This window comes from Mobula hypostoma, chromosome 19 (genome assembly GCF_963921235.1).
Source record: "Mobula hypostoma chromosome 19, sMobHyp1.1, whole genome shotgun sequence".
Taxonomy (NCBI): Eukaryota; Metazoa; Chordata; class Chondrichthyes; order Myliobatiformes; family Myliobatidae; genus Mobula; species Mobula hypostoma.
The window spans coordinates 35,465,773-35,493,544 of record NC_086115.1 but is presented as its reverse complement, the minus strand read 5'-3'; positions in this window follow the sequence as shown (position 1 = coordinate 35,493,544).

Below are 27,772 nucleotides of genomic sequence, written 5' to 3'. Positions count from 1 at the left end.
GTGTGTCAGACATGGCTACAAGCAGCATTGGGGCCCCACAGGGTACTGTATTGGCTCCCTTCCTGTTTACCCTGTAGACCTCGGACTTTAGATACAACACTGAGTCATGTCATCTGCAGAAATTCTCTGATAACAGCAATAATTGGGTATATAAAGGGCGGATGGGAGGATGAACACAGGACCCTGGTGGAGGACTTTGTCAAATGGTGCAATCTGAATCATTTGTAGCTCAACATCAGTAAGACAAAGGAGATGGTGATGGACTTTAGGAAGCCTAAGCCTGCACTACTCCTTATTACTATTGATGGTGAGGACATGAATGTAGTGAGGACTTACAAGTAGCTGGGGGTGCACCTGGATGACAGAGTGGAGCACCAACACAGAGACTGTGTACAAGAAGGGCCGAGTCACCTCTATTTCCTGAGGAGACTGAGGTCCTTTGGAGTATGCAGGCCTCTCCTTCACATGTTCTACCAGTCTATTGTCACCAGTACAATCTTCTATGTGGTGGTGTGCTGGGGAAATGGGATCAACACAGGTGATGCCAACAGGCTCAATAAACTGATTAGAAAGACTGGCTCTGTTATAGGAGTCAAACTGGACACACTGAAGGCTGTGGTAGAACAGAGGATCCTACAGAAAATCCTGGCGACCTGAATGTTTTTCACTCTCTACATGCCACCTTGACTAAACAGAGGAGCACTTTTAGCAATAGACTAACACAATTGCACTGCTCCAAAGAGCTCTATATGAGGTCTTTCTTACCCTCGGCCATTAGGCTCCATAATGAGTCAACCTATAGCCGGGGAAGTGATGACCCCTTCCTGTTAGACTGTAACGTATTTTTATTCTTTCTTTCTTCTCTTCTAGTATTTGTATATCTGTGCATTTGTAATGCTATTGTGACACTGTAATTTCCTTTGGGATCAATAAAGCATCTATCTATCTACCTTATTGCATGAAGAAAATGAGTAAGAAATAGCTCATCATAAACACAAGACATTCTGCAGGTGCTGGAAATCTGGAGCAGCACACACAAAAAACTGGAGAGACACAGTAGGTCAGGCAGCATCTATAGAAGGGAATAATGAATCAATGTTTCAGGTCAAGCACCTTCATCAGAACTGGAAAGGAAGGGGGAGGAACCCTGAAAAACTAACAAATAGCTTATTTTCACAAAATTGATTATGGCACCTGATTTTCTTTAATGGAAATAAGATCATTGTGTATAAATAAATATTCTTTTAAAATTAGAAACCATAAGACCTATTTTCTTCAAACCTTTCCCACCCTGAGGGTCGCTGAGATCACTACGTGCCCTACCAATGGTTTGTTTTCATTTGTATTCCTGAATTAAGATCAAGCACTCAGCTGGGACTGTTTCCTGGCAGAAAAACGTGTCAGCAGTTGGAGAGGAACTGCTGCTAGTTTCCAGGCCCTCTGGCTGCTGTGGTAAAAAAGTGCAGATCAGGCAGATGATCTCCAACCCCACTGGTCATTCTGCTGGCCCTATTAAAAGAAGCAACTTATGTTTCCCCTAGTTGCAGAACTTCTCAAGTCTTCCAAATAGGTGAGGCTGTATATAAACATAAAACACCTCAGCTCTCAGGTCTCTTCCAAGAAACTATGCAGGAAGTTTTGATCACATTGTTTCTGTCTTAATGTTATTTAGTTATAGTTCCGGTGCCTCTTACAGGAGATTGGCTAACTGGCAGGAGGCAAAAAGTGGGAACGAAAGGGGCCTTTTCTCATTGGCTGCTGGTAACTAGTGGTGTTCAGCAGGGGTCAGTGTTGGGACTGCTAATTTTCACATTATATGTCAATGTTTTGGATGAAGGAATTGATAGCTTTGGGGCCAAGTTTGCAGATGACACAAAGATAGGTGGAGGGGCAGGTAATGTTGAGGAAGCCAGGAGTCTGTAAAAGGACTTAGATAGACCAGGAGAATGGGCAAATAATGGCAGATGGAATATAGTGTAGGGAAATGTATGGTCATGCAATTTAGTAGAAGGAATAAAGACAGAAAATTCAGAAATCAGAAGTGTAAAAGGACTTCATGCAGAATTCTCCAAAGGTTAATTTGCGGGCTGAGCTGGTGATGAGGGAGGCAAATGCAATGTTAGCATTCATTTCGAGAGGACTGGAATATGGAAGTAAGGATGTAGTGCTGAGGCTTTATAAGGAATTGATCAGACTGCACCTGGAAAATTGTGAGTAGTTTTGGGACCCTTGCTGGCATTGGAGAGGACTCAAAGGAGGTTCATGTGAATGATATTGGGAATGAAAGGGTCAACATATGAGGAGCATTTGATGGCTCTGGGCTAGTACTCATTGAGTTTAGAAGAATGGGGGGATTCTCATTGAAGCCTACCAAATATTGAAATGCCTAGATGAAGTGGGCATGGAGAGGATGTTTTCCATACTGAGGTAGTCTCGGACCTGAGGACACAGCCTCAAAATACTAGGATGTTGCTTTAGAACAGGGATGAGAAGGAATCTTTTAGCTAGATGGCAATGAATCTGTGGAATTTATTGCCATAGATGGCAGTGGAGACCAAGTCATTGGGTATATTTAAAGTGGAGGCTGATGTGTTCTTGATTTACAAGTATGTCAAAGGTTATGAAGAGAAGACAGGAGAATGGGGTTGAGAGGGATAATAAATCAGCCATGATGGAATGGCAGAGCAGACACAATGGGCTGTATAGCCTAATTCTGTCCCAATGCCGTATAGTCTTATGGTTTCTCAAGTCTCTTCCAAGAAATGGTGCAAGAATCTCTGATAACATTGTTCCTGTATTAATATTATATAACAGCAGTTCCAGTATCTCTTCTAATGTGAGTCATCCCTATCTTTGGGGCAACCATGTGGCAAGTGCTAAATGAGTTGTAGACCTTGATTTTTGCACTCCAAGCCTTTTGCCTGTCTTGTTGAACTTGCTGGTAGAATGGTCTTCACTTGCTGTGACCTTGCTTGTTTGCCTTGCTTTCATTTCTCCAAGGAAGGATATGCTTTAATAGTTCTAAGATCAGTTTCCTGCATGACATGACATGCTGCTGTGGTGTACATGCCATTGCAATAAATAGTGAGTGGGGAGTCAGCACAAACTATGCTCCAGGTCCCAAAATATAACTGCAGCATCGAAATGCGACTGCAGACTCTCGGCATCACTTAACTCACAACTTATAAATCATCCTTATACATATCTTTTGTTTCCTTCACTTATGGGCATTCAGTGGGCAGGGCAGTGGGTATTTTGCTAGCCATTGTCTGGCAGTGCAGTCCCTCACTAGCATGCTAGGTGAATAAGATGGCATTCACTGCTCTGCTCTTTCAATCTACCTGATACACAGCATCTCAACTTTGCATACGCATGGGCAACATTCCCTCTATTTTTTTTACAGTTGTGCATAGCAACCATTGTTCTGAGCAGGAAATTTTTACACGGGCTGAATACTGTTCAGCACTTTAAATGTTTTTTTTGTAATATGTATATTTAGAATGAAAATAGAAAAATCACATACTTTTAATTTGCTTATTATTGTTATTATTAAATATAGTACAATAAAGAAAATCTTTCACATTTCGTAGATGTTTTCTTGTCTGTTTGTATTACATATCTATTGTCTATAAACACTATCCAGATTAATTTCACATCCAGATGAAATATACATCTTAATCCTCATTAAATCATCCAAACATTCCACTTCTAGTCTTTCTGGATTTACATTTGATTGAATTCATAAGTCGGCACTAGAAGCTTGAAATATTCCAACGATGTCAACAAGAATTGATAGTTCTTTGAATTCATCATTTCTAAACACATAGTTCAACATATCAGTGAATGTCTTAATTGAACCAGTCTTAACTTTCTCTGAAATTACAAATTTGAAACCACAGTACTACTGCAACATTTTTGAGGCAATGTTTTCGTCGTAGACCAAATAGCAGTTGAGTATTTTTTTGACAGTCATACAACACTCGCTGTTCCAAATCCTAAATTGGCCACATTTGCAATAGCAACAGGGTCAAAAGCTTGCCATTCTCTTAAATCATCATTAGGAAACCTATCATTTGAGTGAGTACACGTTGAATGGATCGAATAATAAAGCAGTATCAACGTCAGAATTTATAGACGCAATAAATGGTATTGCCAAGATACTGTGGACAAGGCTTGCTAATTTTTGATTTTGCATATCGTAGTGCTTTAATAGTATTCAACTAGCTTTTCTGAAGGAGTTTAAAAAGAGATGCCATATCTTCTAAAACATGGTTAAGGACAGTTAATGGTATTTGGTATTGTGGACTGGTTAAAATCTTTAGGCAGTAGTTGCTGATTGGATCATTACACTCATTAACTTGCTCTTTGCAATACTGGATCAAAACTTCGTAATTCCTCATTAAAGCAGTAATGGCAAAGTGTGTCAACATCCATCTTCATTTAATTAATTAATAATTAAACATATAATTAGTTACAGGGTACTTCACAAGCATATTAACATAATTTCACAATTATATTAGCATAATTTCAAAATTATATTAACTATATAAAGGAAAATTCCAGCTGTGCAGCAACAAATGTTATATATGCAAGAGCATTTCAGTTACCACACGGCCACACACCCACGTAGCTTAGAGGGAACAGTGATTATATGATCCAGCTTTCTGCTTGGAGCGTATCTCATATCAAATTTAATGTTCAAAGTAAATTTATTATCAAAGTATGTACCCTGAGATTCATTTTCCTGTAGACATTCTCTGTAGAACAAGGAAATACCATAGATCCAATGAAGAACTGCACACTAAGACTGACAAGCAAGTAATGTGCAAAAAAAGGCAAACTGTGAAATATAAAAATAAATAAGTAAACTGATAATTCTGAGAACATGAATTGTGTGCCAATGTTAGCGTAGCAGTTAGCCCAATGCTATTACAACTATTTCAGAGTTTAGAGTTCAATTCCGGTGCCATCCATAAGGAGTTTGTTTGTCCTCCTTGTATCTGCTTAGGTTTCCTCCGGGTGTTCTGGTTTCTTCTGCAGTCCAAAGACATACCGGATAATAGGTTAATTGGTCATTGTAAATTAACCTTCGAGTAAGCTAGGGTTAAATAGATGGATTGCTGTGCTGTGCGGCTCGTTGGACCTGAAGGACCTGTTCTGCACTGTATCTCTAAATAAATCAAATTAGTAAGTAACGTCCTTGAAATTGAGTCCATAAGTTGCGGAATTAATTCAGTGTTGAGATGAGTGAAGTTATCCACACTGATTTCTATCGGTCACCCTAGTTTTCTTTTTGCACGCTATTTTAACTCTATATTTCTCAGAAGGAATTTTAGTTGTCTATGCTTAATGTCAATTAATTACTCTTTCACATCTCAACTCAACGCTGGCAGGTTAACTGGCTAAATTACCCCTGGCAGAAGAAACAAGAGAGCATCAACGGGCCTGTGGAAAAGCGATTAAATTGCAAGCCTCTGGTGAAATAAGGCAGAAGAATGGGACCGATGGGACCCGCGGGTTAGCATGGATCCAATAGCTTGAATGGCCTTGTCGTGTTTTGTTTTATGTAAGTAAGTGATTTGTCTTGCGAGGTATATTAGATGAAAGTTAGCAGAACAACTCACAGTGCAATCCTAGGACCCACTTGTCCTTGTTCACTGTTGAATTACCTGGCACAGAGAAATGTTAAGATTCATTGGTCTTTAAGCTTATCTATTTTATATTTATGCCCTGCTGTACAGAGCAACACATTGGAAATTGAATTATCAGCTCTGCTGTTACAACTTTCTATTTTTCTCCATTTCGCCACTATATATTCAGACACATTGCTTCTAAAGTAGTTTAGCTACTTAGCGTGTCATTTAATAAATCCTTACCTTCATTTGCCTAGCATATTTTAATTTTTCATCCATTCTTTTTTATTGCTGTGGCATTTCAAGTAGTAGAACATTTTGTTTCAGATATTATTACATATATCAATGAAATAGGGTCAGTAAGTTACTTATTTGACAAATTAGTATTTAACCTAGGTTTCTTAAACCATTCTAAAATTAATCAAACTTCCCCTTACCAAATTTGTCTTCATCCCTCTATTTTAGTTTATCAGCTGTTTGTTCACTCCAGTGGTCACCTTGTGAAGCCATTAAATCTAATCCTCTTGATACCAATTAATTTAGATTCCCTTTCTCATCACATTCTCTGCCATCAGTCATTGACCTTTGAATTAACTCTTGCCCAGTTTTAAATTTTTCCATATTAAATACCTAAAGTCCTTTACAAAAGCTTAAAGTGAATGTTAAACCATTATAAGATTTTGGACAAGGTTTAATTAACATAGTCTGTAGTTCATGTTATGATGTGTTTCTGGTTTCTGGTTGCTATTTTGTGCCATTTTGAACAGGGCAGACTGTTTCTGCAGTGTGCAGTCAACAAACAACCCAGCACTAGTTTGAACTGAACTGAGCTGAAACTGAATATTCCTGGACTGTTTCGTTAATTTAGTGGTTTGATGTTTTATATTCTGTGTTTTTCATTTGTTTCTTTTTACCTTTACACAATATATTCCTTTTTTAGCGTGTTGGAGGTTTGTCGTTCTTCTTTAAACAGGTTCTATGGTTTTCTTTGTTTCATGGCTGACTGTGGAAAGATGAATCTCGGGGTTGTGTACTGCATACATTCTTTGCTAATTAATATACTTTGAATTGGATCTTTAAATCCAATATGCCTAGTGTAATTCTATTTGCATAATTATTTGCTGCTCACAAGTTACATCAAATGCAGGTTTAGAAATTTGTTTTCTCATTTAGGATTTCATTCAGTAAATTGTTAACCAAATATTTTGACACATGCCTATCAATAAGACATTATACTTTATAGCTTGTTTCAGTCACTGGATGCAGAATAATTTGAAGTGTTGTCTATCTCCACAAAAAATTTGTAGCTTGGGGTTTACATCATGGCAAGTAGCAAGGCTCAATCATAATTATGTATGGCGGATTGGAAGATGTGTGTTAAATGTAGAAATGTACAGAAAATGAGACATATTATAATATGGGAACTTACCAGGAATTGGCCATGAGAAACAATTTTGTTCAGAAGCAGCTAATTTTACCTGAAAAAAAATCAAACAACTTTGGTCTGCCAACTTGGATGGTAAGTTGGCACACCAGCTTTTAATTTATAACACAAGTGCTTTAATCTAAAATATAGCTGAATCTATTGAAGAATCTTGATTCACCCCTTTTGCGTATCAACTTTCCGGCTCTTAGCTCCATCCCCTCCCCTCCTGTCTTCTCCTATCACTTTGGATCTCCCCCCTCCCCATCCCACTTTCAAATCTCTTACTATCTCTTCTTTCAGTTAGTCCTGACGAAGGGTCTCAGCCCGAAACATCGACTGTACCTCTTCCTATAGATGCTGCCTGGCCTGCTGCGTTCACCAGCAATTTTTATGTGTGTTGCTTGATTCACCCCCACCCCGCCCACTCTTGTATTAACAATCTTTAATAATATTGTGACTGAGAATGGAAGGGTTAGCATACGAGAAGCGTTTGATGGCTCTAGGCCTGTACTTGCTGGAATTTAGAAGATTAGAGGGGTGGGGGGGGGTTATCTCATTGAATTCTACTGAATATTGAAAGGCCTAGATAGAGAGAATGTTTCCAATAGTGGAAAAAGTGTAGGAACAGAGTGCACACCCTCAGATTAGAAGGACGTCCCTTTAGAACAGATATGAGGGGGAATTTCTTTAGCCATATGGTGGTGAAGCTGGAGAATTCATTGCTACAGATGGCTATAGAGGCGATGTCATTGGGTTATTTAGCTGGAAGTTAGATTAGATTAGATTAGATTATGAGGACACGCAGTCCTCTTTTATTGTCATTTAGTAATGCATGTATTAAGAAATGATGCAATATTCCTCCGGTGTGATATCACAGAAACACAGGACAGACCAAGACTGAAAAACTAACAAAAACCACATAATTATAACATATAGTTACAACAGTGCAACAATACCATAACTTGATGAAGAACAGGCCATGGCACAGTAAAAAAGTTCCAAGTCTCTCAAAAGTCCCACATCTCACGCAGACGGGAGAAGGAAGAAAACTCTCCCTGCCATACCAGACCACAGTCCCACTCTGAGTCATCCGAAAACTTCGAGCTCTGATCAGCCCTCCGACACCGAGTACCAAGCACCGTCTCTATCCAAACACTTCGACCTCAGCCTCGGTCGCCAGCAGCAGGTAAAGCCGGGGATTTTGGGGCCTTCCCTCCAGAGATTCTCAATTGCACAGTACCAGCGGCAGCAAACCAGGCATTTCAGAAATTTCTCCAGATGTTCCTCTGCTTCTCACGTCTGTCTTCATTAAATCAGAATTGTCCACGGCCCCTATTTAACAGATACGGTATCATTTCACCGGAGAGCTGTGCGCGCTGCGTCGTGCTGCCATCTTCTCCTCCCATCATTGATAGGTTCTTGATTAGTAAGCATGTCAAATGTTAGGGGGGAAGGCAGGAAAGTGGGGTTGAGAGCAAAAGTAAATCAGCCTTGATCGAAAGGAGGAGAAGACTTGAAGGACTGAATGGCCTGATTCTGCCCCTGTGTTTTATGGTCTTATGGTCTTACAGTCAATGTCATTGGCCTGACTAGGTTAATCTGCTTGGATACAATTTTCAGAGAAATCTGGCAAATGTACAAGGGAATTTCCATGTCATCATTAAAAAGCTGTGCACCCACCACTTTGCCACATTTTCCAACTGCTGACATCTCAACAGGTTTCTTTACTATTTATTTCCCGGCAGAGCTGCTGGTGACTCTGCATCCTTTCATGTGGGAGAGACAGCTGGATCAGATTCTTACCACCAGCACTAATTTTACCGGGACCTGTAGACAAAATGTCATGCGTCCCTTGAGGGCCGACAAAAAGCTCTCCTTTTAGCATCAGTATTACACCACAGCCAGTACCATGAGTGGGAATTGATTAAACTCAAATTACTGGTGAGGCATGAGTTGATAACAACCCAAACCACAAGGCAGAGAAATGAACCGAGCACATACAGATCTCTGCACATCATTCAGTATCATCTTACTCACACTCCTATTAACCATATAAGAACAACCAAAGTGATCAAATCAAACAAAAATACTCTGGGTAAAATATCAGTTTCAATTTAAAAATAAACATTAGCAAATAAGAATATATTCGCATGCTGATGCCATTTGATTTGTGATGCAAGTTGGCAGGATAATTGACAGTAAAAGACAACATTTCTAAATAATCTAGAAGATAATAAGCACAATTTCTTGTATAGATCTACGGAACAGTTTTTAGCCAAGTGTTTGCAATATCTTGTATTCTCCTGAGGTACAGCTGGATGACAGTTGTACAGCAACTATCAGAATCAGATGGAATCAGAATCAGGTTTATTATCACTGGCATGTGACATGAAATTTGTTAACTTAGCAGCAGCAGTTCAATGCAATACCTAATCTAGCAGAAATAAAAATAAATAAATAAAATAAAACATAATAATAAATAAACAAGTAAATCAATTATATATATTGAATAGATCTTTTAAAATGTGCAAAAACAGAAATACTGTATATTAAAAAAAGTGAGGTAGTGTCCAAAGCTTCAATGTCCATTTAGGAATCCGATGGCAGAGGGGAAGAAGCTGTTCCTGAATCGCTGAGTGTGTGCCTTCAGGCTTCTGTATCTCCTACCTGATGGCAACAGTGAGAAAAGGGCATGCCCTAGGTGCTGGAGGTCCTTACTAATGGATGCTGCCTTTCTGAGACACTGCTCCCTAAAGATGTCCTGGATACTTTGTAGGCTGGTGCTCAAGATGGAGCTGACTAGATTTACAACCTTCTGCAGCTTCTTTTGGTCCTGTGCAGTAGCCCCTCCATGCCAGACAGTGATGCAGCCTGTCAGAATGCTCTCCACAGCACAACTATAGAAGGTTTTGAGTGCATTTGTTGACATGCCAAATCTCTTCGAACTCCTAATAAGGTATGGCCACTGTCTTGCCTTCTTTATGACTACATCAATTTATTGGGACCAGGTTAGATCCTCAGAGATCTTGACACCCAGGAACTTGAAGCTGCTCACTCTCTCCAATTCTGATCCCTCTATGAGGACTGGTGTGTGTTCCTTCGTCTTACCCTTCCTGAAGTCCACAATCAGCTCTTTTGTCTTACTGATGTTGAGTGCCAGGTTGTTGCTGCGGCACCATTCCACTAGTTGGCATTTCTCACTCCTGTACGCCCTCTCGTCACCACCTGAGATTATACCAATAATGGTTGTATCATCAGCAAATGATAAAATGATATAACATAATGTCCATGCTATCTACACCTACCAAAGTTCAAAGTACATTTATTACCAAAGTATGTTCAAAGGTTCAGAGGTTCGCAGGTTGACTCTGTGGTTAAGAAGGCATACGATATATTGGCCTTCATCAATCATGGGATTGAGTTTGGGAGCCAAGAGGTAATGTTGCAGCTATACAGGACCCTGGTCAGACCGCACTTGGAGTACTGTGCTCAGTTCTGGTCGCCTCACTATAGGAAGGATGTGGAAACCATAGAAAGGGTGCAGAGGAGATTTACAAGGATGTTGCCTGGATTGGGGAGCATGCCTTATGAGAATAGGTTGAGTGAACTTGGCCTTTTTTCCTTGGAGCGACAGAGGATGAGAGGTGACCTGATAGAGGTGTATCACCTTGGTAGAGGTGATGAGAGGCAGTAATCGTGTGGATAGTCAGAGGCTTTTTCACAGGACGGAAATGGCTAACATGAGAAGGCACAGTTTTATGGTGCTTGGAAGTAGGTACAGAGTAGATGTCGGGGTAAGTTTTTACGCAGAGAGTGGTGAGTGCGTGGAATGGGGGGCTAGCGACGGTGGTGGAGGTGGATACGATAGGGTCTTTTAAGAGGCTCCTGGACAGGTACATGGAGCTTAGAAAAATAGAGGGCTATGGGTACCCCTAGGTAATTTCTCAGGTAAGGACATGTTCGGCACAGCTTTGTGGGCTGAAGGGCCTGTATTGTGCTGTAGGTTTTCTATGTCTCTATGTTTCTACGTTTCTATTGGGGTTGCCAACTTTTGCACTCCCAAATAAGGGACAAAAGTAGAAGTCAAGTACGGGACACTTGGAAACACAAAATAATCTGCAGATGCTGGGGTCAAAGCAACACTCACAACACGCTGGAGGATTTCAGCAGGTCGGGCAGTATCCGTGCAAACGATCAGTCAACGTTTCGAGCTGGAACCCTTCGTCAGGACTGAAGAGGGAGGGGGCAGAGGCCCTATAAAGAAGGTGGGGGGAGGGTGGGAAGGAGAAGGCTGGAAGGTTCCAGGTGAAAAACCAGTAAGGGGAAAGATAAAGGGGTAGGGGAGGGGAAGCAGGGAGGAGATAGGCAGGAAAGGTGAAGAAGGAATAGGGGAAAGCACAATGGGTAGTAGAAGGAGGTAGAACCATAAGGGAGGTAGTAGGCGGCTGGGGGAGGGGGCAGAGTAAAACTGGGATAGGGGAAGGGAGGGAGAGGGAATTACCGGAAGTTGGAGAATTCGATGTTCATACCAAGGGATGGAGACTACCCAGACGGTATATAAGGTGTTGCTCCTCCAACCTGAGTTTAACCTCATCATGGCAGTAGAGGAGGCCATGTATCCGAATGGGAATGTGAAGCAGAGTTGAAGTGGGTGGCAACCGGGAGATCCTGTCTGTTGTGGTGGACGGAGCAGTGACAGGACATTTGTGTTTACCCCGAGAAAGACTATCATGACCATGAAGCCTTGCACAGGTACCTGTGTGCACATGCGTGACATGCGCATACGTGACGTACGCATACGTGATGTGTGCATGCGTGTATGTGCCAATTTTTTTCTACAAATCGGTTTTAGCTTAATCTTCCCGATTCTGATACACTGTACATACATTATTTCTACTTTATATAGGCTGTGTATTTATCATATCATTTCTGCTTTTACTATATGTTAGTGTTATTTTAGGTTTTATGTGTTATTGGTATGATATGGTAGGTTATTTTTTGGGAACGCTCAAAAATTTTTCCCATATAAATTAATGGTAATTGCTTCTGCGCTTTACGCCATTTCGACTTATGAATGGTTTCATAGGAACGCTCTACCTTAGCAGGGGAAATACGGGACAAGGGCAGTCCCGTATGGGACAAACTAATTTAGCCCAATATACGGGATGTCCCGGCTAATACGGGACAGCTGGCAACCCTAGTTTCTATGTTCATTTATTATCAAAGCATGCATCCATAGACAACTCTGAATATAGTATGCATACTATACACAACCTTGAGCTTCATCTGTACTCATCGAGATATACAAATAAATCACTCAGATTTAAGTTCTAGTTAAAATTATTTCACCCCTTTTGTTCATGTACTTCACACAATAAAGTAATTGACTAACTTAACAAATGGGCCAGGCACTGCTGCATGGATATTATGTTATATTAAAAAGGCAGATATAGGAAGACGCCCAGAGAAACTAGGGTTGTAAGTGCACATTTTATTCTTAGGGCTCAAAGACGGCTCTTGTGGGCCTGAACATACTGTCCTCAGTAATGGTGAGGATATTACCCAAAACACTATAACAGCAGAAAAGACCCTACATCCACACCAACACCATCTCATTAAGATGGTATTTCTTCAACAGGTTAACTACCTGTTAATTACTTTCGGGCTGTTGCTATTATTCTACAAGTGTTTAGCGATCCTCAGAATGTTTCATGTTGTAAAAGTCTGCAGGGAATGGTATAGCAGGTGTTGAATGACATTTTGCTGACTTGAAGGCTTCTGCACAAACTCGATGCTTTCATACACTATTATGCATTCTCCTTGTGTACAGTGCAGCTGGGAGAATGTTGGAAGGCAGGGAAAGCTGCAGTATCTGCTGAAAGAAAGAGAGGAAGTTCCGAGAAGGCAGTCATGACTGTCCAAGTGATCAGGGAACATGATCTACGTGACCTAAATGGACCTCAGGGACGAATATTGGGTGGTTGGTCTCCACTTCAGAAGTGCTGGCTGAACTGAAAGCATGACCTGCCATAGACGCACCAATCAACTTAAATGTAATGCCAAGAACCGTTAAGGTCACCCCATTAACAAACTTCTATAGATATGGATCCCTCCAGCTATAACTGTAGATTTGCAAAGGTAAATAAAAACACAAGCAAAAGCAATCTATAGTTCATTCGCTTTTGTCAGGGAGCAGCTGATAAAGAGAGCCCCCAGCTGCATTAAACTGCTGTTCTGCTCCCCCCTCCCCCACCCCCTGCCACATGGTCCAGGATTTCATTTGCTGTATCCACTTAATTGTCTTACTGGACTAGGATTTTTCTCTTTACGTTTCCAGCTGGCTTGTAACTATAGGCAATCCACATCCTGTTAGCATTCACAACGACCATGCTTTGTGGCTCTCTGCTTACATAACAGCCTATAAGCTTCAAAAGGTTATGCCAGGGCACTGGGCAGCTGCTGTAATGGAAATGCAATGATAGACATCGCATACAGCAGTATAGATGTATCACAAGGATTACCACCAATTCTGTGCTGGAGAACATAGACTCCATGCCTTGTGTTCAATTGGTGCCAGAAGGGAGAGAAACAGAAAGGCTTACGGTGGGAATTCCAGTGTTTAGGCCTTTGGTGGTTAAATGCCCAAATATCAATGGCAGAAAGATTGAAATTATACAGTAAATATGCAAGAGTTCAGAATTTGACTGAAGGAGACTGTGCACATAAAGAGGTACATAGAACATAGCTCTTTGGCCCACAATGTTGTACTGACATTTTAACTTACTCTACAATCAGTCTAGCCCTTCCCTCCTACACAGCCCATAACCCTCCATTTTTCTTTCATCTATGTGACTGTGAAAGAGTCTCTAAAATGTCCCTAATGTATCAGAATCTACCACTACCCTAGCAGGTACTTATCATGCTCTGTGTAAAATACCTACCTCTGACATCTTCCCTGTGCATTCCTCTACTTACCTTAAAAGTATATCCTTTGCTATTAGCCATTTCCATCCTGGGAAAGAGGTGCTGGCTGTCCACTCAATCTATGCCTCTAATTATCTTACATGCCTCTATCAAGTCACTTATCATCCGTCTTTGCTCGAAAAGAGAAAACACAGTAAGATCTTATAACCAGGGAAGCTTTACACCAAAGTTATGCTTAACTAGAAGGCCAACAAGCATGGAGGCTGATGTTGCCTATCATTTGGGGTGAGCTTGGATGGGCATTCGATTTTCCTTAGGCTTACATAGAGGGCAGATGAAAGTACCAAGACACCAGTGTGGGTGGGTGGGAATAGTCAAGTCCAGAGGTCATGAAGGCTTGGTAAAGTTTCAACAGAAGCTCTGAGCTAAGGTATGGCAGGGCCTAGGGGACACTACAGAGGTGTTAGTAAGCTTGCCTGATGATAGCTGGTAGCCTGAACACAAGTGACAGTCTAACCAAGGCTTGTCAAACTGTTGGTCAATCTGCAGATTCCTCCCCTTCAATAGACCATTCTCCAAGGGGAAAGTGTGAAGAAATTAAAAGAACAACACTGAAATATACTGAAAGAAGTTATGTACCTCTGCTTATCAGGTGAGTATTGCCTGTGGAGACTTTCACACTGAAAGTATCCAATATATCCAGCATATTCCACATCGCAGCTGCAGTCTGGAGATCAACCTGAATCTGACACAAATTCTGTGCTGCAGAACCCAGCTTCTGCCTCAGGTGGATGTAACAGGTTCCTTGGCATGACGTAAAGGACAGCAGCAGAGCTAATTCCTGGCATGGTGGCCAATATCTATCTCTTCATCAGCTTCATTAAAAATGTTTTTCTGGTCATGGCTACTACACCTGCTGTGATGGATACGTGGCTTCATTCCCGTCCTTTTACTCTGATTCAAGGATCTGCTCGAAGTCTCCTTGAAACATACAACATCCCCACTGAATCCAGGGAATCTTTGGCCCACGTCTGCTCAAAGTGGAGAAGGAGCCTCTAAGATGGTACTGAGAAGCTTGAGTCTGGGTGTCAAGAGTAAAAAGAAATCCAGCAATAAACATTAAAGATCAGTTTTATTTGTCACATGTACATCAAAACATAGAGGATTGTGCAAGGGACAACCTGCCAGTGCCGCCACACTTCCAGGACCAACATAACATGCCCACAATTTACTAATCCTAACCCTAACCGTACACCTGTGAGAGGAAATCGGAGCATCTGGAAGAAACACATGCAAACATGGGGGGAAAATACAAACTTCTTACGGATAGGTCAGGAATTGTTTTCCACATTGTGTTCCATTTACCATGTCCTTACTAACTCTTATAACTTTTCATGAAACCTCCCTGGATCCTCCTCAGAGCCCGCGCTGCTACCGAACTTAACATGATCAGCAGAGCAAAGCAAATTAAACTTGAATCACTTGGTTTCATAAAGCAGAAGTAGTTAATCTTCAGGATATAGCCAGCAAGGTGAATAAGAGGGGAAAAGAAATACATTAAATATTCCAGATTTTCAAACATTCTGCAAGAGAGTACCAATTATTGTTGCATTCAAATAAAAGCTCAGTAAAGGATTCAAAGTGCATTTATTATCGAAGTATGTATGCGGTACACAACCCTAAGATTCGTCTTCCTCACAGACAGCCACAAAACTAAGAAAGAAAAACCATGGGATCTGTCCAAAGAAAAACTTCAAACCACCAACACACACAAAAAAAATCATGCAAATGGCAAAGAAAAAACGAGCAAAAAAAAGACAGAATATAAAACACTATACCCCAAATCAGCCAACCAGTCCAGGCATATTCAGTTCAGCTCAGTTCAGTTCAACCTAGCTCTGTGCTGTTTGTTATCATCAGGCCCCAAAGCCAATCCATCCCGATCAAAATCATACAAAATATAAAAAAAGGAGCAACCAGAAGCCAGAAACACATCATAATGTGAACTATAGAGTCTAGTCCACAATGCGTTAATTAATGTGGTTATGAATGAATATTAGCATGGATAGAGAATTGATTAAAGGAGGGAAAGGCAAGGGAAAGCACGAAAGGCTCTTTTTTCTGGTTGGCACACTATTTTGCATGTGCTCATAGTGAATCACTATAACATAAAGATGAAAAGACAAAATGCAACATAAACAAAGGTGCTGTGAATCCAGAGTAACTCACACAAAATGCTTAAAGAACTCAGCAGATCGGGCAGCGTCTATGTAAAGGAATACTGAGTCAACTTTTCAGGCCAAAACCCTTCAATCAGGACGACAATATACAACATATCCAAGTTCGCTGATGATACAGAGTTCTGATTGTAAAGAAGCTTCAGTGTGTGTAAGGTATCTCAGGTTTGTTTAGTGAATGAGCAAGGAAGCAGCAGATTGAGCGTAAAGTGGGAAAATACAAAGTCATTTACTTTAGTTGGAAGAAAACCGAAAAGGATATTTTTAAGACTGATGAAAAGACAACGGCAGTACAGCAAGCATTTAGAAAGACATATGATATACTAACATTTATTGTAAGATGGTTGAAAACACAAAAGCTAGAAAACAAACTGCTGAGAATATATTGGTGAGATCACATTTGATGTAGTGTTGCTTATCTTGGTTTCTCTATCGGATGGAGTTCATCAATTTCCCTGCAGCAGGAACAGCATGGATTCATTAAAATGATTCTTGAGGTGAGGCAGTTGTTCCATGCTGAGAGAATGAGAGGAGAAGGATAAACATGAATCTCAGGTTCATCTGGCTGATTTCTGGGATGAGAGAATTGTCCTATAAAGATATATTGAGTAAGATCAGACAATTCATAGCTGGTTAGAGAACACAGAAGTGACCTCATTGAGGTATAGAAGATTTTGAGGGGTTTGGGATGAGATTCCTCCATTTAGGACTGCAATAACGGGTAATGTCTTAATGTAGATTGAGAAATTTCTACTTCAAAGGGCCGTGGATGGTCACATATTGAGTGAGTTCGAGAATAAGTCCAATAGATTTTTGGATAGTGAAGAAGTTTTTTCTGGATAGGGATAAAGAGCAGGAAATTGATTTGAGGCAAAATAATTGCCTGCGCTGGCTTAAAGAGCCGCAAATCTTCGTATAGTGAAGACCCCACAGTACTGCAGATGATGGAATCCGGAGTTACAAACAACCCTTGGAGGAACTCAGAAGGTCGAGTAGCATCAGGAATTGTTTAACATTTTGGCTCAAAACCCTTCTTGTCTTTTTTTTCTTTAAAACATAGAACAGAACAGCATAGTACAGGCCTTTCAGCCCTTAATTTTGTGCCAACCTTTTAACCTACATGAAGATTAATGTAACCTTTCCCTCCTGCATAGTCCAAAGAGTTTCTGCCATCTATGTGCCTACCTAAGTGTTTCATAATTACCCCTAATGTATCTGCCTCTGCCATCACCCCTGACAGGGTGTTCCACACACCCACCACTCTCTGTGTAAAGAACTTACCTTTTAAATCTGAGAGTGGAAATCATGAAATCCATGAGCCATGACTAACACTTCCTACAGCATTTTTCAAATAAAATGTCATTTTAATGGTGGATGAAAATGTCACCCTGATGGTGAATGGTGAACAGGTGAAGTATTTCCACTGATACACAAACTTCTAAGTCTAGCTAATCTGCACCGAGATTACATAAGGCTCCAGCATCAGTTATATTGTCCAACTTCTCTCCACGATATTTAAGTGATAAGAGATATTGGAGGCAATTTTTTTTGGATAAAATAGTATTCAATGGATAAACATGAAGAAATAACAGTGATAAAAATTTGGCCTTAGGGCATTTTGTTGGCATGCTATTTATTAGTTTTGAATTAAACCAATTCCATTCAGAAAGATATTTGTTTGTTTCTCTTGAAAATCATGACACGGTTTTCTTTTCTCTCTTTTGTACTATGTCTGCCTTTGAACACAGTCTTGAAAAAGAATCAGTCTGAAGATGAAGATGCTGGAGTTATGCCACGTTAATGGGAAACTTATTTTACAGTCATCCAGCAAAATAGTTGCCTTGGATTCATAGACTATGCACTCTTTCATGTTTTAAAATCTAAGCTGCATACATAATGGATATAAATTCTATTAATATTACTGCCAGTAGTCCAACTAAAGGATGTCTAGGTTTTAAATTTCATGTACAGACATGATTTCATGAGTCATTTACAAGTCCAAGATACATATTTGTTGTGAGCTTGTAGTTTTCCACAAACCATTTTAACTTTGAGAACATGCCTTTTCTCCCTGAATTTCTTGATTATTATCAAGTTTTCTCCTGGTTATAATTAGTATGTTAGCTTTTGCTACTTAGAAGCAAATGCAAATACTCATATGCAATGGCTATTAATAAGGACCTCAGGCAAGTTCATCAATGCCAGTTGGAAAGATTGGGTAAAATTTTGATAATCGTGTCAGAAGCATAAATCTAATTTAGCGTGTGTTAAAATGATGTGGCACTGACTGACACTAGGTGTCTGAGATTGGAGGTTTAAACATACCAATCAAACCTTCTATGGCAATATCTTCATTTTCACTTATTTTCATGACACGAAAAACGCTGATTTTAGATATGTAATCATTCAAGTTTCAAAGTATATTTATTATCAAAGTAAGTATGCAATATAGAGATTCATCTTCCAATAGACAGCCATGAAAGGAAAACATCAAACCCCTAACATGCAAAAAAAAAGAACAAATCACGCAAATAGTAAAAAAAAGAGTGAAAAACAGAATACAAAACATCAAATCACAAAGATATCGAAAGAGTCCAGGCATATTCAGCTCAGCTCAGTTCATTTCAATCCAGCACAGTGTCTCTTGCTATCTGCAGACCTCAGCTCTAGTCCGCTCTAGTCACAAATGTACAAAATTGCAACAAAGGAGAGAGCGACCAGAAACCAGAAACACATCATAACATGAACTACAGAGTCCGATTTGCAAACCGTGTCGACCAATCCCATGGACTCCAGCAGCACAAGCAAGAGAGAGAGGGAGATCATTCATATGTAGGCACCTTCCTCTGGGAGTGAGATGGAGAGAGACTATTCACATGCAGGTAGACAGAGCTAAATATGAATAAATTAAGTGAGACAAAAAGCTTTAACGGCCACTGAAAAGAGGTGAACTGATTCACTTAATCCAATCAACATGATCACCTACTGTAATATAGTGACAACATAATTTATTTTAACAGGGTATTCAATGAGGCTTTTATTGTAGTTCAGTTTTTTTTTGGTGGAAGCCTTGATGAAAGTTTTATTTCAGAAAAGCTGGATTTCTTTGGTACAAAAATCCACCCAGATGTGATTTCACAATTTACGTTACTTAAATAGTGAATGATTAGTTGTGAAGTAAAGAGTAACTAAAGTCTTACAAGTGTCAGATATGGAAAAAAAACTAGCAGAAATAAAGCAATGCCATTTAGCACCATCCATGTCCTTTTAAATGCCTTTAACTGAGAGATGACAAGGCACTAAGAGAATTCTTTGTTTTTTTTTCAAAGGAAGGTCCTAAATATATTACCATAAGACTATGAGACATAGGAGCAGAATTAGGCCATTTGGCCCATTGAGTCTGCTCTGCTATTTCATCATGGCTGATTCATTTTCCTCTCAACCCAATCCTCCTGCCTTCTCCCTGTAACCTTTCACACCCTGACTATTCAAGAACCTACCAACTTCCACCTTAAATATACCTAATAACCTGGCCACCTGTGACAACGAATTCTATAAATTCACCACCCTCTGGCTAAGGAATTCTTCCTCATTTCCATCCTAAATGGATGTCCTTCTATTCTGAAGCTGTATCCTTTGGTGCTAGACTCCCCCATACCACTGGAAACATTCTCTCCACATCCATTCTGTCTAGGCCTTTCAACACTCGATAGGTTTTAATGAGGTCACTCATCATTCATCTAAATTCCAGCAAGTAAAGGCCCAGAGCTATCAATAGCTCCTCATATGATAAGCCTTTCATTCCAGAATCACACTCATGAACCTCCTCTGAACCCTCTCCAATGTCAGCACATCCTTTCTTAGATAAGGGGCCCAAAATTCCTCACAGTACTCCAAGTAAGGCCTCACCAGTGCCTTATAAAGCTTCAGTATTACGGCCTTGATTTTACAGTATATTCTAGCCCTCTCAGAATGGATGCTAGCATTGCAAAACACACAGAGCGTTGGAGGAACTCAGCAGGACAGGCAGCATTTATTGAAAATTGCATTTGTCTTCTTCACCACCAACTCAGCCTGCAAATTAACCTTTAGGGAATCCCGCACAAAGACTCCCAAGTCCCTTTGCACCTCGAATTTTTGAGTTTTCTCCCCATTTATAAAAATGACAGTGTTTTTAATTCCTTCTACCGAAGTGCATAGAAACATGGAAAACATACAGCACAATACAGGCCCTTCGGCCCACACATTTGTGCCCAATCTGCCCCTACCTTAGAAATTACTAGGGTTACCCATAGCCCTCTATTCTTCTAAGCTCCATGTACCCATCCAAAAGTCTCTTACAAGACGTTATTGTATCCGCCTCCACCACCATTGCCGGCAGCCCATTTCACGCACTCACCACTCTCTGCGTAAAAAAACTTACCCCTGACATCTCCTCTGTACCAACTCCCAAGCACCTTAAACCTGTGCCCTCTTGTGGCAGCCATTTCAGCCCTGGGAAAAAGCCTCTGACTATCCACATGATCAATGCCTCTCATCATCTTATAGAACTCTATCAAGTCGCCTCTCATCCTCCATCATTCCAAGGAGAAAAAGCTGAGTTCACTCAACCTGTTTTCATAAGGCATGCATCCCAATCCAGGCAACATCCTTGTAAATCTCCTCTGCACCCTTTTTATGGTTTTCACATCCTTCCTACAGTGAGGTGACCAGAACTGAGCACAGTACTCCAAGTGGGGTCTGACCAGGGTCCTATATAGCTGCAACATTATCTCTCGGCTCCTAAGTTCAATTCCACGATTGATGAAAGCCAATACACCGTATGCCTCCTTAACCACAGAGTCAAACTGCGCAGCTGCTTTGAGTGTCATATGGACTCGGACCCCAAGATCACCCTGATCCTCCACACTGCCAAGAGTCTTACCATTATACTATATTCTGCCATCATATTTGACCTACCAAAATGAACCACCTCACACTTATTTGGGTTGAACTGCATCTGCCACTTCTCAGCCCAGTTTTGCATCCTATCAATGTCCTGCTGTAACCTCTGACAGCCCTCCACACTATCCACAACACCCCCAACCTTTGTGTCATCAGCAAACTTACTAACCCATCCCTCCACTTTCTCAACCAGGTCATTTATAAAAATCATGAAGAGTAAGGGTCCCAGAACAGATCCCAGAGTCACACCACTGGTTACCGACCTCCATGCAGAATATGACCCATCTACAACCACTCTTTGCCTTCTGTGGGCAAGCCAGTTCTGGATCCACAAAGCAATGTCCCCTTGGATCGCATGCTTCCTTATCTTCTCAATAAGCCTTGCATGCGGTACCTTATCAAATGCCTTGCTGAAATCCATATACACTACACCTACTGCTCTGCCTTCATCAATGTGTTTAGTTAGGTCCTCAAAAAATTCAATCAGGCTCGTAAGGCACAGCCTGCACTTGACAAAGCCATGCTGACTATTCCTAATCATATTATACCTCTCCAAATGTTCATAAATCCTGCCTCTCAGGATCTTCTCCATCAACTTACCAACCACTGAAGTAAGACACTGCTCTATAATTTCCTGGGATATCTCTACTCCCTTTCTTGAATAAGGGAACAACATCCGCAACCCTCCAATCCTCCAGAACCTCTCCCATCTCTATAGGTGATGCAAAGATCATCGCCAGAGGCTCAGCAATCTCCTCCCTCACCTCCCACAGTAGCCTGGAGTACATCTCATCCGGTCCCGGTGACTTATCCAACTTGGTGCTTTCCAAAAGCTCCAGCACATCCTCTTTCTTAATATCTACATGCTCAAGCTTTTCAGTCCACTGCAAGTCATCACTCCAATCACCAAGATCCTTTTCCATAGTGAATACTGAAGTAAAGTATTCATTAAGTACCTCTTCTATTTCCTCTAGTTCCATACACACTTTCCCACTGCCACACTTGATAGGTCCTATTCTTTCACGTCTTATCCTCTTGCTCTTCACATACTTGTACAATGCCTTGGGGTTTTCCTTAATCCTGCCTGCCAAGGCCTTCTCATTGCCCCTTCTGGCTCTCCTAATTTCCTTCTTACGCTCCTTCTTGTTAGCCTTATAATCTTCTAGATCTCTAACATTACCTAGTTCTCTGAACCTTTCGTAAGCTTTTCTTTTCTTCTTGACTAGATTTACTACAGCCTTTGTACACCACAGTTCCTGTACCCTACCATAACTTCTCTGTCTCATTGGAACGTTCCTATGTAGAACTCCACACAAATATCCCCTGAACATTTGCCTCTTTTTTTCCGTACCTTTCCCTGAGAACATCTGTTCCCAATTTAAGCTTCCAACTTCCTGCCTGATAGCCTCATAATTCCCCTTACTCCCATTAAACACTTTCCTAACTTGTCTGTTCCTATCTCTCTCCAAGGCTATTGTAAAGGAGATAGAATTATGATCACTGTCTCCAAAATGCTCTCCCACTGAGAGATCTGACACCTGACCAGGTTCACTTCCCAATACCAGATCAAGTACAGCCTCTCCTTTTGTAGGCTTATCTACATATTGTGTCAAGAAACCTTCCTGAACAGACCTAACAAACTCCACCCCATCTAAACCCCTTGCTCTAGGGAGATGCCAATCAATATATGGGAAACTAAAATCTCCCACCACAACAACTCTGTTATTATTACACCTTTCCAGGATCTGTTTCCCTATCTGCTCCTCGATATCCCTATTACTATTGAGCGGCCTATAAAAAACACCCAGTAGAGTTATTGACCCCTTCCTGTTCCTAACCTCCACCCACAGAGACTCCGTAGACAATCCTTCCATGGCGTCCACCTTTTCTGCAGCCGTGACACTATCTCTGATCAACAGTGCCACGCCCCCACCTCTTTTGCCTCCCTCCCTGTCCTTTCTGAAACATCTAAAATGGGGCACTTGAAGTAACTATTCCTGTCCCTGAGTCATCCAAGTCTCTGTAATGGCCACCACATCATAGCTCCAAGTACTGATCCACGCTCTAAGCTCATCCGCTTTGTTCACAATACTCCTTGCATTAAAATAGACATACCTCAATCCGACGGTCTGAGCGAATCCCTTCTCTATCAAAGCAACACTTCCAGTACGCTGGATGAACTCAACAGGTCGGGCAACATCAATCAGAAACGATGAGTTGACATTTCCAGCCAGAACCCTTCGTCAGGACTGAAGAATGAAAGATGGGGAAGGATTTGAAGAATGCTTGTAGCGTCAGTTGATAGACCAGTAATTTGAAAGACAAAGGGGTGGGGGAGGGGAAGCATTGACGTCATAGCCCTGAAAAAAATGGGTGGTAGAAGGAGGAGGCGGAATCATGAGGGAACTGGGTAGAGTGAAATAAGGATAGAGGAAGGGAAGAGGAGGGAATTACTGGAAGTTGGAGAATTCTATGTTCATACCAAGGGGCTGGAGACTACCTAGGCGGTATATGAGGTGTTGCTCCTCCAACCTGAGTTTAGCCTCATCATGGCAGTAGAGGAGGCCATGTATGGACATATCTGAATGGAAATGGGAAGCAGAGTTGAAGTGGGTGGCTACCGGGAGATCCTGTCTGTTGTGGCGGACAGAGTGGAGGTGCTCGACGAAGCAGTCCCCCAATCTGCGTCGGGTTTCACCGATGTAGAGGAGGCCGCACCGGGAGCACCTGATGCAATAGATGACCCCAACAGACTCACAAGTGAAGTGTTTTCTCGCCTGGAAGGACTGTTTGGGGCCCTGAACGGTTGCAAGAGATGAGGTGTAGGGACAGGTGTAGCACTTACGCTTACAGGGATAAGTGCCGGGTGGGAGATCAGTGGGCATGGACGTGTGGATAGGTGAGTCGCAGAGGAACCAATCCCTGCGGAAAGTGGAGAGGAGTGGAGAGGGAAAGATGTGCTTAGTGGTGGGGTCCTGTTGAAGGTGGCGGAAGTTGTGGAGGATAATGTGCTGGATCCGGAAGCTGGTGGGGTGGTAGGTAAGGACAAGGGGAACTCTGTCCCTCATGGTTCCGCCTCCTTCTCCTACCACCCATTGTTTTCAGGGCTATGACATCAATGCTTCCCCTCCCCCACCCCTTTGTCTTTCAAATTACTGGTCTATCAACTAACGCTACAAGCATTTTTCAAATCCTTCCCTTTCTTTCATTCTTCAGTCCTGACAAAGGGTTCCGGCCCGAAACGTCGACTCATCGTTTCTGACTGATGCTGCCCGACCTGCTGAGTTCATCCAGCGTACTGAAAGTGTTGCTTTGATTTTTCAAAGCATCTGCAGATTATTTTGTGTTTACAATTCCCTTCTCTATCACCTGCCTATCCTCCCTCACACACTATCTCCAAGCTTTCTCTATTTGTGAACCAACCACCTCTTCCCCAGTCTCTTCAGTTCAGTTCCCACCCCCTAACAATTCTAGTTTAGTGCACGATCATACACTTCCCAACACTGTATTCCATTTGCCATTTTTTGCCCAATTTCAAAAGTTACATTTTACTTTCAAAAGACCGGTGAGGATTTTATTGTTGTATCTGAATGACAATGCAGCATTTGTTCAGATTAGCTAATGCATTTGAATCTTGCAGAAATACTCAAAGTCACAGCTTCTACATCAGAGCCAAAAATACTGTTACTAAGCTGTGTTGACAGCAGGGATTTGAATCTTGAGTTACAGTCAGGCTCTCATTGAAACGACAGACCTGTACAGTCATATAAAGGGTTAGATGCAGACTCAGTATTGGAAAATATATATGGCAAGGTCATAGTTTTGTCTGGGACACTCCAGTAGCTGGCATTTCAGAGAGAATGGCTGGGCCAATATAAGACAGCACTAATGCATTCTCTGGGCCAATGGAGGGCCTACGTCGAGGGAGTACCTTGGCTGACTCTTAAAAACCCAGCATATTTGATTAATCAACACTGGTGAAGTTTGGCAGCTGATGGACAACAGAATTTTACAGTACTCATTTCACAGGACCAATATTTTTATAAGTCAACTCTGCAGAGCTCAAGTCTGCATAATCATTCCACAGGAAGCCCACGAAAGGCACGAATCTTGACAAAGGGCTCCAGTGCAGCTGTTTACCTGAGAAACACTCCGACTCTTTAAATCGAGCCAGTTAATCCCACATCCATCCAAAAAGTTAATTAAGTCTCTGCACAAAAACAAATGCCATTCAAGTAATTAGTATTGCTACTAATGCTTGATATGGCCATAGAAAATCAGCATCCATCATCAAAAATCCTCACCACCCAGGCCATGCTCTTTTCTCACTGCTGCCATCAGGTAGAAGGTACAAGTGCCTCAGGACTTGCACCACCAGGTTCAAGAAGTTACTACCTCTCAATCATCAGGCTCTTGAACCAAAGGGGATAACTACAGTCATTCCATTTCTGGTGTTCCCACAACCGGTGGTTCACTTTGAGTACTCTTTATCTTGTTATTTCATGCTCTCGTTATTTATTGCTATTTATGTATATTTGCATTTGCACAGCTTGTTGTTCATTGATCCTGTTAACAGTTTCTCTTCTATAGATTGGCCAAGTATGCCCACAGGAAAAAGAATCTCAGGGTTGTATGTGGTGACATGGATGTACTCTGATAATAAATTTTACTTTGAACTTTTGAACTTTGATATGGTGATCTCTACTTTTGTCTCAGTACATTGCCTTTATGAGTGTATCCCAGAGCTTTCTTTAGTTGCTGCCCTGGTGAAGGTTGAAATTAAGATAGCTGGGTGATACATGCCGTTGAGTTGCTCCTGCGATAGGATGTGCTCCTTCATATTCAACTGGCAACTACTAACACAATGACTGATGCCATAGGACAAGAACAGAAAGCACTGGATGTGATCAGCAAGTCAAGCAGCATCTTGTCACGTTGAACGTTGGTTGTTTGCCAGTCTGGGCAGATTTTCATTGGTTCTATTGTATTTCTCTGTTCGAATGTGAATGCCTGCAAGAAAATAAATCTCAATGTAGTATATGGTGGCATTAAAAACTTTGATAGTGAATTTACTTTGAACTTGAACTTTGATCTATGCAAAAGGAAATACCTGTAGTGGTTTCGGTTTTTTGTTTCAGATTTCTAGAATTTGCAGGTTTTTTTTGATTATTATTCCATGCTCTGGGGATGGTTTGCCCCTTTCTGGTTTGCCAATGAATCATTTTAGTATAGAAAGTGTAAAACAGATGTTTAGCCATCTTGAAACAGCTGCCTGTTCCTGCTGCACCCGTCACTAAGCAGTGCCAAGAAAGGAGCAGCTTCAAAGAGAACACTGAACCACTGAGTTGATGTCCTGTATGGATGCCTCCCTGCTCAGTTGATCCAGCTGGAACTAACATTGGACTTAAAGTTCTTTACTGTATCAGTATCTCAACAGTACATCTGTTAGGAACTTGCTTGCATTCAGTGGTCCTGGAGATAACGGCATAATCAGAGATTTCATGGAATAGACCAAAGTCACTTGAGGCATACATATTGGGTTTAGTCTATATCAGAATGACGCATCTTGATAACGTACATCACATGCTCTCAAGTAAGTCCATAAGTTGTTGATGCTTAGAAATCTGAATTCTTTTCTTTTCAGAGGCTGGGTGGCAACCAATAACTTAACTCAGAACCACATATATGTATGACTCAGCTCTCTGGTCAGCTCCCCGAACACTCACACTGGAACAGCTTCTACTCATTCATATTGTGTGTGTTCACTGCTCTGTGCTTAAAGTTTTGTTCTCAGAAAGGTCATCCCTACAGTGGTGCTTGTTGTGATTTGAATGGGGGCTTGGTGTGCAATAGTCAATATTCTGCAGCTGGTAGCTTGAGAACACCTGGGAAAACACAAGGGACTGTTAAAAACTTTGAAAACACAAGAGATTCTACAGATGCTGGAAATCCAGAGTAACACACACAAAATGCTGGAGGAACTCAGCCAGTCGGGCAGCATCTATGAAGAGGAATAAACCGTCAACATTTTGGGCTGAGACCCTTCAACGGGACTAGAAAGGAAGGGGGGATGATTTCAGAATAAGAAGATGGGAGGAGGGGTAAGGTGATAGGTGAAGCCAGATGAGGGAGAAGGTGTGTGGGGGAGGGGCAGAATGGAAGATAAAGTGAAAAGCTGGGAGGTGATGAGAGGAAAGAGGAAAGGGCTGAAGGAGGAATAGGATAGGAGAGGAGAGTGGGCCATGATAGAGAGGGAAGGAGGAGATGCACCAAAGGGAGGTAATAGGCAGGTGAGGAGAAGGATTAAGAGGGGAGGCAGAAGGGGGAATGGAAAAGGAGTGAATGGGGGGGGGAGGAGAAATTACCGAAAGTTGGGGAAATCAATGTTCGTGTCTAAAACCTCGGCAGTCTTGCCACAATATGTCCTAGAATATCAAGATAAAATTATAATTACCCAATTAGTCTGGTGAAATCCAGCTCATTACTTCAATTTAAAATATAGGTCATATCTGATGTTATTCAAATGACAGGGTACCAGTTAATTCAAGTTTTCTTAAACAGGTTTCCAATATAAAAAAGTAAACACCAATGCTGGGCAGAACCTTCAA